Genomic DNA, 8641 nt, shown 5'->3' on the forward strand with positions numbered 1-8641 from the left:
GTCTTGGAGCAGCCTGGGATCGTGGAAGGTGTCCCTGCAAGGACAGGGGTGGGACAAGGTGAGCTTTATGTTCCCTCACAACCCAAACCATCCCCTGACTCTTTGCTGGCCGAGACAATGGCAGCAGCCTGGATGATTTCCAACCTGTGTGAGTGAGGTGAGGACCTGGACCATCCCTGCCTTCCCTTCTGAGGTCTGGTTTTTAGAAACCACAGGGTTGACAGCACTCCCTGAGATTAATTTCCCAGTCATGGGAAAAGATGGTTTGGAGAGTGGGATCAAAGCCATCCAACTCTGAGGGGCTTCTCCTTGCAGTGCTTTGTATCAATGTGCTCTGTTGGCTCAATTCTGCCAGCCAGCCCCAAAATACCCCACAAAACATTTTTGCTGATCTGCAATCTGTTTTTTCCACAGAGCAGGCTAGGAGCTGCGGGAGCCAGGCCCCTTGGACAAAGCTCTCGCTCTTCCCTGGCCAACTGGAGCTGGGAATGGCAAGGGTTTATCAAAAGGAGCTTTGGGAATGGTGGATGATTCTGTTCATCTCACACTCCCCTTGTGCCAGAGGTGCTCTCTGGCTGTGCTGGGAAGTGGCTTTGCTCGCCAGGGATGTGGCAGCCAGGGGAAAGGGAGGAAAGAAAGAGAAAATTCTTTGCCCTGCTCACTCAGCTGGCAGGCTGGGAAGGACCTGGAGTTTTTCTTGCCTGTATTTCCAAGTTTCACTAATGGAGGAGGGTGGAAGCTGAAGTTTGGTTCCTCCCTATGTATGGAGTGACCCTTGGTCAGAGCCTCTTCCAGCTCCAGGTTAATCACTCCCTGCAGCCACAAACTATTCTCTATGTGGTCAAAGAACAGTAGAAGAAAAGGAGTAGTAAAAGAATAGTGAAAGAGTAGTAAAATAATAAAGCCCAAATTTGTATTCTTTAATTTTTGAGATGTGGTCTCAGCTCAGGAGAAGGAACCTAGAGTCAGTAGTTTGAAGGAATAGAGGTCATTTCATTCTCTTTTTGACTGTATTTGGTGAGAGCACCTTTCCAGAGCACAGAGTTTCTCTCTGTGGAATCCCATGCTCTGCACTGGTGTGTGCACTCACACTCTGAGATGGTCCAAAAGCTCCCAGCTGCTCCAGAGTGTTTATTTTACACCCACCCTACTCACACTTTGAAGTAGATTTAAGCAACAACAACAAAATTATAGGCCCAGTATAAATCTTTAATCAGAACATGTTTCCCCCTCCGAGCCTGCACTGCTGTGCACAATCAGAAGGCAAATCAAAAGAAAGCAGAGTAAATTATTCATCGGGAATCTATTCCTGCTTTCCCTGCATGGGAGACTCGGAGGCAGAGTTTGGGGGGTGTGGCTGGCTCAGGACTGTTCCCATTCACTCCACTAAGTAGAGCTGTGGCCACAGAGCCGAGGGATGGGCAAATCCCAGCTCCTGGTTTCTCTGTGCCATCCCTGGGGGTTGATCCATGGTGGGAGCTCCAGCGCTGCCCCCTCCAGCCCTTCCTGCAGGGCCCCTTCTCCCACCCAGCCCGTGGGAGCATGGCTGCACCTCCCCTCACACCAAAACGTGTCTGCACGGATTTACCCCGGGGAAATGAGCCCCACGAGCATCTCCCCAGCTCTTCCCATCCCTCCCTCATCCTGCACATTGCACCCACCTACACAGGCTATTTCTGGAATGCCCAGCAGACACCGAGCCACACCTGCCCACCGAGCTGCTGTTTGCCACTGACGGGACACAGAGGTGTTGGGAGGATCTAAACGTGTAGGCAGAGTTACTGAAGCTGTTTGGAGAATGGGCTTTTGGAGGTGGCATTATTATTATTATTATTATTATTATTATTATTATTATTATTATTATTATTATTATTATTATTATTGTTGTTGCTGTTATTATTATTATTTATTATTATTATTATTATAAACTTCACAATATTTGTCCAAGGAATGCCCAGGCCCATCATTGCTGTGTGTCTGACACACTGCATTGTTCTCGGCTGTTAGTGGAATCAAACCCTTTTTTCTTGAGGTTTTTTTTATTTTATTTTATTTCAGAGTCACGCTCCATGGCACAAACTGTAAAAATACATTTTAAAATGGCCAAAACAGACAGGTCGAGACCTTTCTGCTAACAATCCTCCACCCCATCCTTGAAATCTAAAGTAGTGAAGGATTTTGCAGAAAATAATGGATCATTTTCCCATTTACCCATGATTCAAGGATTAATAACTAATCCCATCAAAGGACATCTGCTTAGATTGTTCCTTGTCAGTGAAAGTAAATAGAGCCTTTTAGTCTTTAGACCTAAACTCCTCTGAGGTTATTATGCAGAGGAACCTCCTACAAGCGGTCGCTTTCTCTGTCGCTCCTGCTGTGACTAACCCTGGAGGGAGAAAGCAAACTTTGCAAGTCCCTGGACATAAAGGTTATTTGCTAGAATGGAGGAGACTTTTATGAGAGGCCGGGTAAGCTGAGACCCTCACCCTCCCCTAAGGCTTGGCTCGGGCAGGGGGCTGCAGCCCGCCGAGCCCTTTGAGCCGCTTTGTGCTGCGCACATTCCCCGTCCCGGGGCGGGACTGCCGGGGCTTTGCTCCCCCGAAACGTTTTCCCCTGTTTGCTGCTTCAGATCGGCTCTTCTGGGGTTAAACGGGACCACGAGCATCTGGTTGGGTCGGGGTCTAAAATGCCCAGGGGTTGGCAGGTAAATTCTGGGAGGGGGGTGGATGTGGGAGGGGTGAATGGGGTTGGGGTTCCAGGGATCCACGGGGCTGGCAGAGGAGCGGGGACCTCGGGGGAAGCGGGGAGGGGGCGACACAGGACTTGAGGGAAAAAGAAACCTTGGAAACAATGAGCTACTTGTCAAACAACGGCCTGTCAGAGCACGACTTGGGTTTCCATCAGTGGGGCTCCCAAAGCTGCTTTTTGGGGGGATGGAGACATCCCAAAGGGGTTGGTTAAGCCAAAATGTGAGAAAATTGCCCCAAACGGGAGGAGCCCCGTCTCTTCTTTTGCCCAGCAGCTGCTCCCTGTAAATATTGCAGCCTGGCAGTGCCCAGGGCAGAAAGGCTCCCAGAGGGGAGATCCCTCCAGGTCACCTGGGGAGAGCCTGGTGCAAGGCACAGCAGATCCCAGGTCCTGCTTCTCTCCTTCTGCCGTGGTGGAAATAACCACTGGTGCCCGTGCCAGGCTGTTGGAGGGATGCATGTTGTAAGCATTTCAGAACATCTAAAATTAGACTTTGTCTTTTTTCCCCCTACCAGAACATGGCTGAGTGTCTCATCCACCAACACCAGCTGTGGATTTTTTTTGCTCTCGCTTTAGAAAAAGCTTCCTCAGAGATACAGACAAAAAAGAAATGCTGCTCCACCCTCTCCCTGGCGCACACAAAATATGAGAGTAATTACAAACTGGGGCTGTGGGCCTCAAACCCAGACCCTGCTCTGGGCTATTGAGGGAAATCTTTCAAAATCCAAATGGAAACCAGCCTCATCAGCCTTTTGCCATGTGGGGAAGCTGGTCCTGCTGTGCTCAGCCCTCCCAGCCCTCCGGACCCGCAGCCCCGATGCCGCCGTAATCCAGACTCGGCTCCGAGCTCCAGCAAAGGGAACAATTGCAGGCAGAGCCAGTGGGAGTTCAAAAGGAGCAATACTGAATTAAACGATAGCAATTTCCCTTATTTTCTGCCGCTTAAAGGTGCACGCTGGGAATGTTTAAATATCCTTGTTATCCCCTTCAATACCTAGGGAACATTTTTTTAACGAGCTGGGCTGTAATCAGGCCGTGTTCGTGCCAGGCATCCCTTACAACAGCCATTCTCCAAAAGAGCTGTCCAGATCGAAGCCCTTTGAGGGAGAAGAAAAGGCACCTGCTGGACCGAGGGCTCCAGGCAGCTGAGCCAGGGTAGGTGCCGGGGGGACACTTCACCCAATTTTACCAAGACAAAACAGAGCTCCCTGCCAGTACAGAAAGAGGGAGTTTTGGTATTCAGTTTAGGTTTGGGGTCTGTGGGTTTTTCCTGGTTTGGTTTTTTTTTTTTTCATGTTGGTTTGGAGGTGAGCTGAAGGTGAGGATAACATCACATCTGAGGCTGAGATGATCTGATATAAATGCATCTGCTTGTTTTCAGATTTCAGCCCCCTTCCCCTCTGAAGCTACTGAGTTACATGGGTGACTTTGAAGGCATCGAGCTTCTGCTCAGCCTTTGGGGTGAACTATTAAGATATCCTGAATGACTAAACCCTGCACCTGAGGTAGGAAGCACTTGCTGGGGAGAGCCAGGTGGAAACCACGAGGCTTTCCAGCCCTGAGGGGTTTTTTTGCAACGAGGGCTTGTCTTGCTGTGAGGTTCTTAAGGGTGGAGCAAAGGGTGCTCATACCCAGGACAGAGGCTGTGGGAGCCCAGGACAGAGGCTGCAGACAGGCAGGAGTTGCCTGAGCACGGCTGGCACAGCCCTGCAGGCCTGGGGATGGCTTTGGAGCTTCTCTGCCGCTGCCCTTCAGTGTGCACCCACTTGCTTCAAAATGCAGCTTTTGTTGGCATTTTCTTTGTCTGGGGGATGCTGGAGCGGTGGCACCGCATGGCCCAGGCAGCAGCAAAGTGCCCGGTGAAGGTAGGAAAATGCCATCCATGGAGAGCAGGCTGGCACCAAGACAAAGACATTTATTTAGAAATCTCCCAGCTCCAGACCCTTTCCCCTTCCCTCGAACCTACCAGCCACTAATCTCCTCATCTCTACCCCAGATTTTGAGGTGACAGGGACTGCTGGGGGAATCTCAAACAAAAACCTGTATCTGAACGTCCCAGGGCAGCAGCCACACACACATTCAGAGGCAGGGCTGCTCGTGTGGACATTGTGTACAAAAAAGAACCCACGGCTTGTCTAAAGTCCCATGTCCGTGTGGACATCTCAGTGCAAATACTTAAAAAGCCAAAAATCCTCTTTGACCCATACGTGGCATTTCTTACAGAGCTCGTCCATCTCCCACACTGAGCTGGCAGGCAACAAAGGAGGGAATTTCCTTTAAAGACCCCCGCAGGGAAGCTGCAGGCTGCTCCTCACCGGGGCCCTGCAGGCTCCCTGCACCCTGCGTGGCCTCAGAGGTGAGGCAGCACCCATTGCTTTTCCCCGAGTGGGGAAGGGCTGCAGGGCATTTTGCAGAGGGTGTTTTTCCCCCTCTGCGTGCACAGGGGCACGGAGAGCATCTCCCTGCAGAGTGGAGGGAGCCGGGAGCTGCTGGCGTGGATGGAGCTGGTGTCTGTGCAGGGGGGTGGAAACGCCACCGAGCTCCCACCCTGCCTGCACCTTCCGTGGGACACACCCGGGACACACGAGGGACACACATGGGACACACGAGGGACACACGAGGGACACACACGGGACACACAGGCACGGCCGAGGTGCTCACAGACCGGGCACACACACGAGGGGGCACCTCTGTAGGGCACGCCCGGGTTTAGGCACAGCCCAGGGGCTTCTGATAAATTTTGGGGTGAATTTGGTGAATTTGTTGAATTTTTTTCCCCCACCCCCACTCTGATGGGCTCTCCCCGGCTCTCATCGTGGCAGGGGTGCAGGTGGGGAAGGGGCTGGAGGGGCAGAGCTGCACCCACAGCCCCGCGGTGCCTTGCCGGGATCCTCCGGGATAAACCCGGGTGGGACACGTTCCTCTCCTCTCCCCTCGTGCGCTGTAAACCAGACCCTTCTGAGGGGAATTACGGGTTTGTTTTGGGTTTCCTGGAGGGTTTTTTTTTCAGTTTTTAATGGGTGCAGGGGCTGCGCGGCTCTGTGCGGGGGAAGGGGGGAGCGGCTCCTCCTCAAGGGTCCCTGCCCGCCTGCCTCCCCCGGGACACCCACCGCCGAAAATCCCGGTTTTCCGAGGTGAAAATCCTCCTGGATCATCTGAGACTGACCGCCCTCGCCGTCACAGCCCGGGATTTACCTTCCAGCAGAAACTCTCTTCAAAAATAAGTTTAAAATGCACTTATTTTTGCGGCACTAACGCTCCTTTGCATGCCCTGTGGCAGAGCCCGGCACTGAAAAAAAAAAAAAAAAGTGAGATGAGATGGGCACAAAGCTCCTGAGCTGGAGGCAAAGGCTGCGTGCCTTCCACTGGAGGACCCAGCATTGCCGAGAGGATTCCGAAAAAAATGGGATAAATTTCTCTACAGCTTTGCTCCAACCCCTCCTCTTTAAAGTTCAGTATCAGAGAAAATAAAGAGGTGCTTTGAGACCCAAAAAATGAACATCAGTCCCGACGGAAGGCAAAGGTTCCCACTTTCTTTAATTGCTACTTTGGGATAAGGAGGGGAAAAAAATAATAATCCACTTTTTTTTTTCTTTTTTTTTTTTTTTTTTTTTTTAAGCATAATCTGGTGGGCGAAGCCGCCGTCCTCGCTGGCGGATGGGGAAGTGATGCCAGAGGCTCTCGGGTCTGCAGTGAGGATTTCTGCAGGGAAAACGGCTCATCTCGTTGGTCGTCGGTAGCTGCGAATTTGCCAAGAGAGGGGGAACAGAAAGGGAATTTTAATTTTTTTCAATTTCCTTTCCGTACAGTGTTTCCTGCATTTCCAAACTCACTGGAGGTTTGTAGGAACGCCGGCTGAAATCCCGAATAATAATAATAATAATAATAATAATAATAGTAATAATAGAAACCGGGACGGACAGAAATGGTCGGGGTAACACACGGTCCCTCCGCCCGCGGCCGCCCAGGATGTTCGTCTGTTCTGGCCATTCGTAGTAAATAAATGAATTTTAAAAATATAATAATAATAGATGTCATTTTTAAAAATAGTAACAAATCCTGGTGACTCGGGAATTAAAGAGGAATGGGGCAGAGGAATGCAGAGAGCAGCGAGCAGGACGGGGCTGTGAAAAGCGGCTCAGCTGCCGAGGTGGGAATAAAACTGCAGAAAAGGGCTTTTCCCAAATATATATATATATAAAAAATTAATCTAAAAAAATTGGAAGGAGAGACGGAAAGAAACACCCGTAATTCCTTCTGTTTCCACGGCTCTTGCGAGCAGGAATTAGCCGGGCTCGGGCTCGGAGGCGGCCGGGCTCGGGGGGACGCTGCCGTGCCCCGGGGCTGGGCTGTGCCACCCCCGCCGCCCCCATCCCCCGCGGAGCTTTGGTTCACTTTGGGTGTTTCTATCTATATTTTTATCACTTAAAGTGAACCACAAAATGCTTTGAGAGTAAGGAATTGATTCCTGATTTTGAGTTCATTCTCGTTATTTGGGCGGTTTGAACGGCGGGCAAAAGGGAGAAAATATTATTTATTAAAGGGAAAAAATAAAATAATCCTGAGTAGGGGAGAAAATCGGAGCCCAACTTGAAACGGGCGTTATATTTTAACACGCCGTGATTACAGCTTGTGCGAGGAGGGAAACAAAGTCAATTCCCAAATCGAGGGGGAAAACCCAGCGCCGGGGGAAACTCCGTGAGGAGCCACCGGCAAAAACGCTCCGCTGCCGCCCCGAGCCAAAAACGCGCTCCTTGCGCTACTCGTGCCGTGACCCCCCAGCTTTAATCAGCATTCAGGAAATGCCAGGGAGATTTTGCCCCTAATCTGTGCTTATTAAGCAAAAAACCCTGCGATGCTTTTATAAAATCGCAGGTAACAAGGGAACTCGCCATCGAGCGCGTGTGCCGGGGGTCTCCGCTTTATGCTGGGGGTTTTGTTATGAATAAAACGCAAGAAGTCAGTAGTTACCTTTAAAACACTCCCTCGGGCCGGGGCAGGAGCGGTCCGACCCCGGCACCGGCCCTCCGCGCGTCCCCGAATTACCGGGATATTCCCGGGATATTCCCGGTGTGTGCTGGGGGCACCGCGCCGTTTTGGGGGGGGGGATCCTCGGCGGGCGGAGGAGCCCCCTCCACTCCGGCCGGGCCGTGCTGCTCGCCGGGCGTTTATGTCAAAGGGAGAAAAAATTTATTCGAATTAAAGAGCAAATTCGGAGCAGCCGCACGGGCCCCAGCCGCACATGTCTGCGCCCCCAGAGCACTTTGTGCCCCCGCGGCTCGGCCGCTTTCCTTTAAAACCACCCAAATACCCTCAAATAACCTTTTTTTTTGCCCCCTTTTCCCCGTTCCCCCGCACGCCTCACCCCAGTTCCCACCCCCAAACGCTGCTGCGGTTCTCTCTGCCCGCGCCTCCGTGGCTGCGGAGAGAGAGGTTGCCATATTTGCATATATGGTAATGAGCTCCTAATTGCCAGGCTTGCTGCGCTTTGCTGATCGATTTCGAGCAATTCAGAGGTTAAGGAAGCTTGGAAATAGCGCGGCTCCCAGCTCCCCCCTACCCCCGAAGCCCCCACGCAGCCCCCCCGCGGGATGGAGCTGGCCCCGCATTTGCATCCCAACTTTTTTTAACTCTCACACGTACACTTTACGTATCGGCTACGTGGAGGCTCCTCGGCCGCTCCTATATATCCTTACGCCGGGCACGGCCCCCGCTCCTCCGGCGGCGGCTCCGGGCTCGAGGCCACCGCCAAGACCCGCGGGCAGCGGCGAGCCGGGCCGGGGCAGGTGAGGGCAGGGCAGGTGAGGGCAGGGCAGGTTCGGCAGGCAGGGAGGGCAGGCAGGCAGACAGAGCCGTGCAGACAGGTTGGCTGGCAGGGCAGTGCGGGGAGGGC

At 52.3% G+C, this 8641-nt stretch overlaps 1 long non-coding RNA gene across 3 annotated transcripts; it reads left to right on the plus strand.

The window, feature by feature from the left end:
* Nucleotides 1-2176: 2176 nt before the first annotated feature.
* On the plus strand, nt 2177-6776 carry LOC148220736 (uncharacterized). Of its 3 annotated transcripts, none has more exons than XR_015798620.1 (4): nt 2177-2468; nt 3747-3903; nt 4972-5722; nt 6368-6776. It is a non-coding gene; the product is annotated as an uncharacterized LOC148220736 (long non-coding RNA). The 3 variants fall into 3 exon arrangements; XR_015798619.1 differs by lacking the exon at nt 4972-5722 and adding an exon at nt 4130-4253 and having other exon boundaries at nt 2244-2468; XR_015798618.1 differs by lacking the exon at nt 4972-5722 and having other exon boundaries at nt 2307-2468.
* Nucleotides 6777-8641: the final 1865 nt, after the last annotated feature.

This window comes from Sturnus vulgaris, chromosome 31 (assembly GCF_052056855.1).
Source record: "Sturnus vulgaris isolate bStuVul1 chromosome 31, bStuVul1.hap1, whole genome shotgun sequence".
In the NCBI taxonomy this organism is placed as follows: Eukaryota; Metazoa; Chordata; class Aves; order Passeriformes; family Sturnidae; genus Sturnus; species Sturnus vulgaris.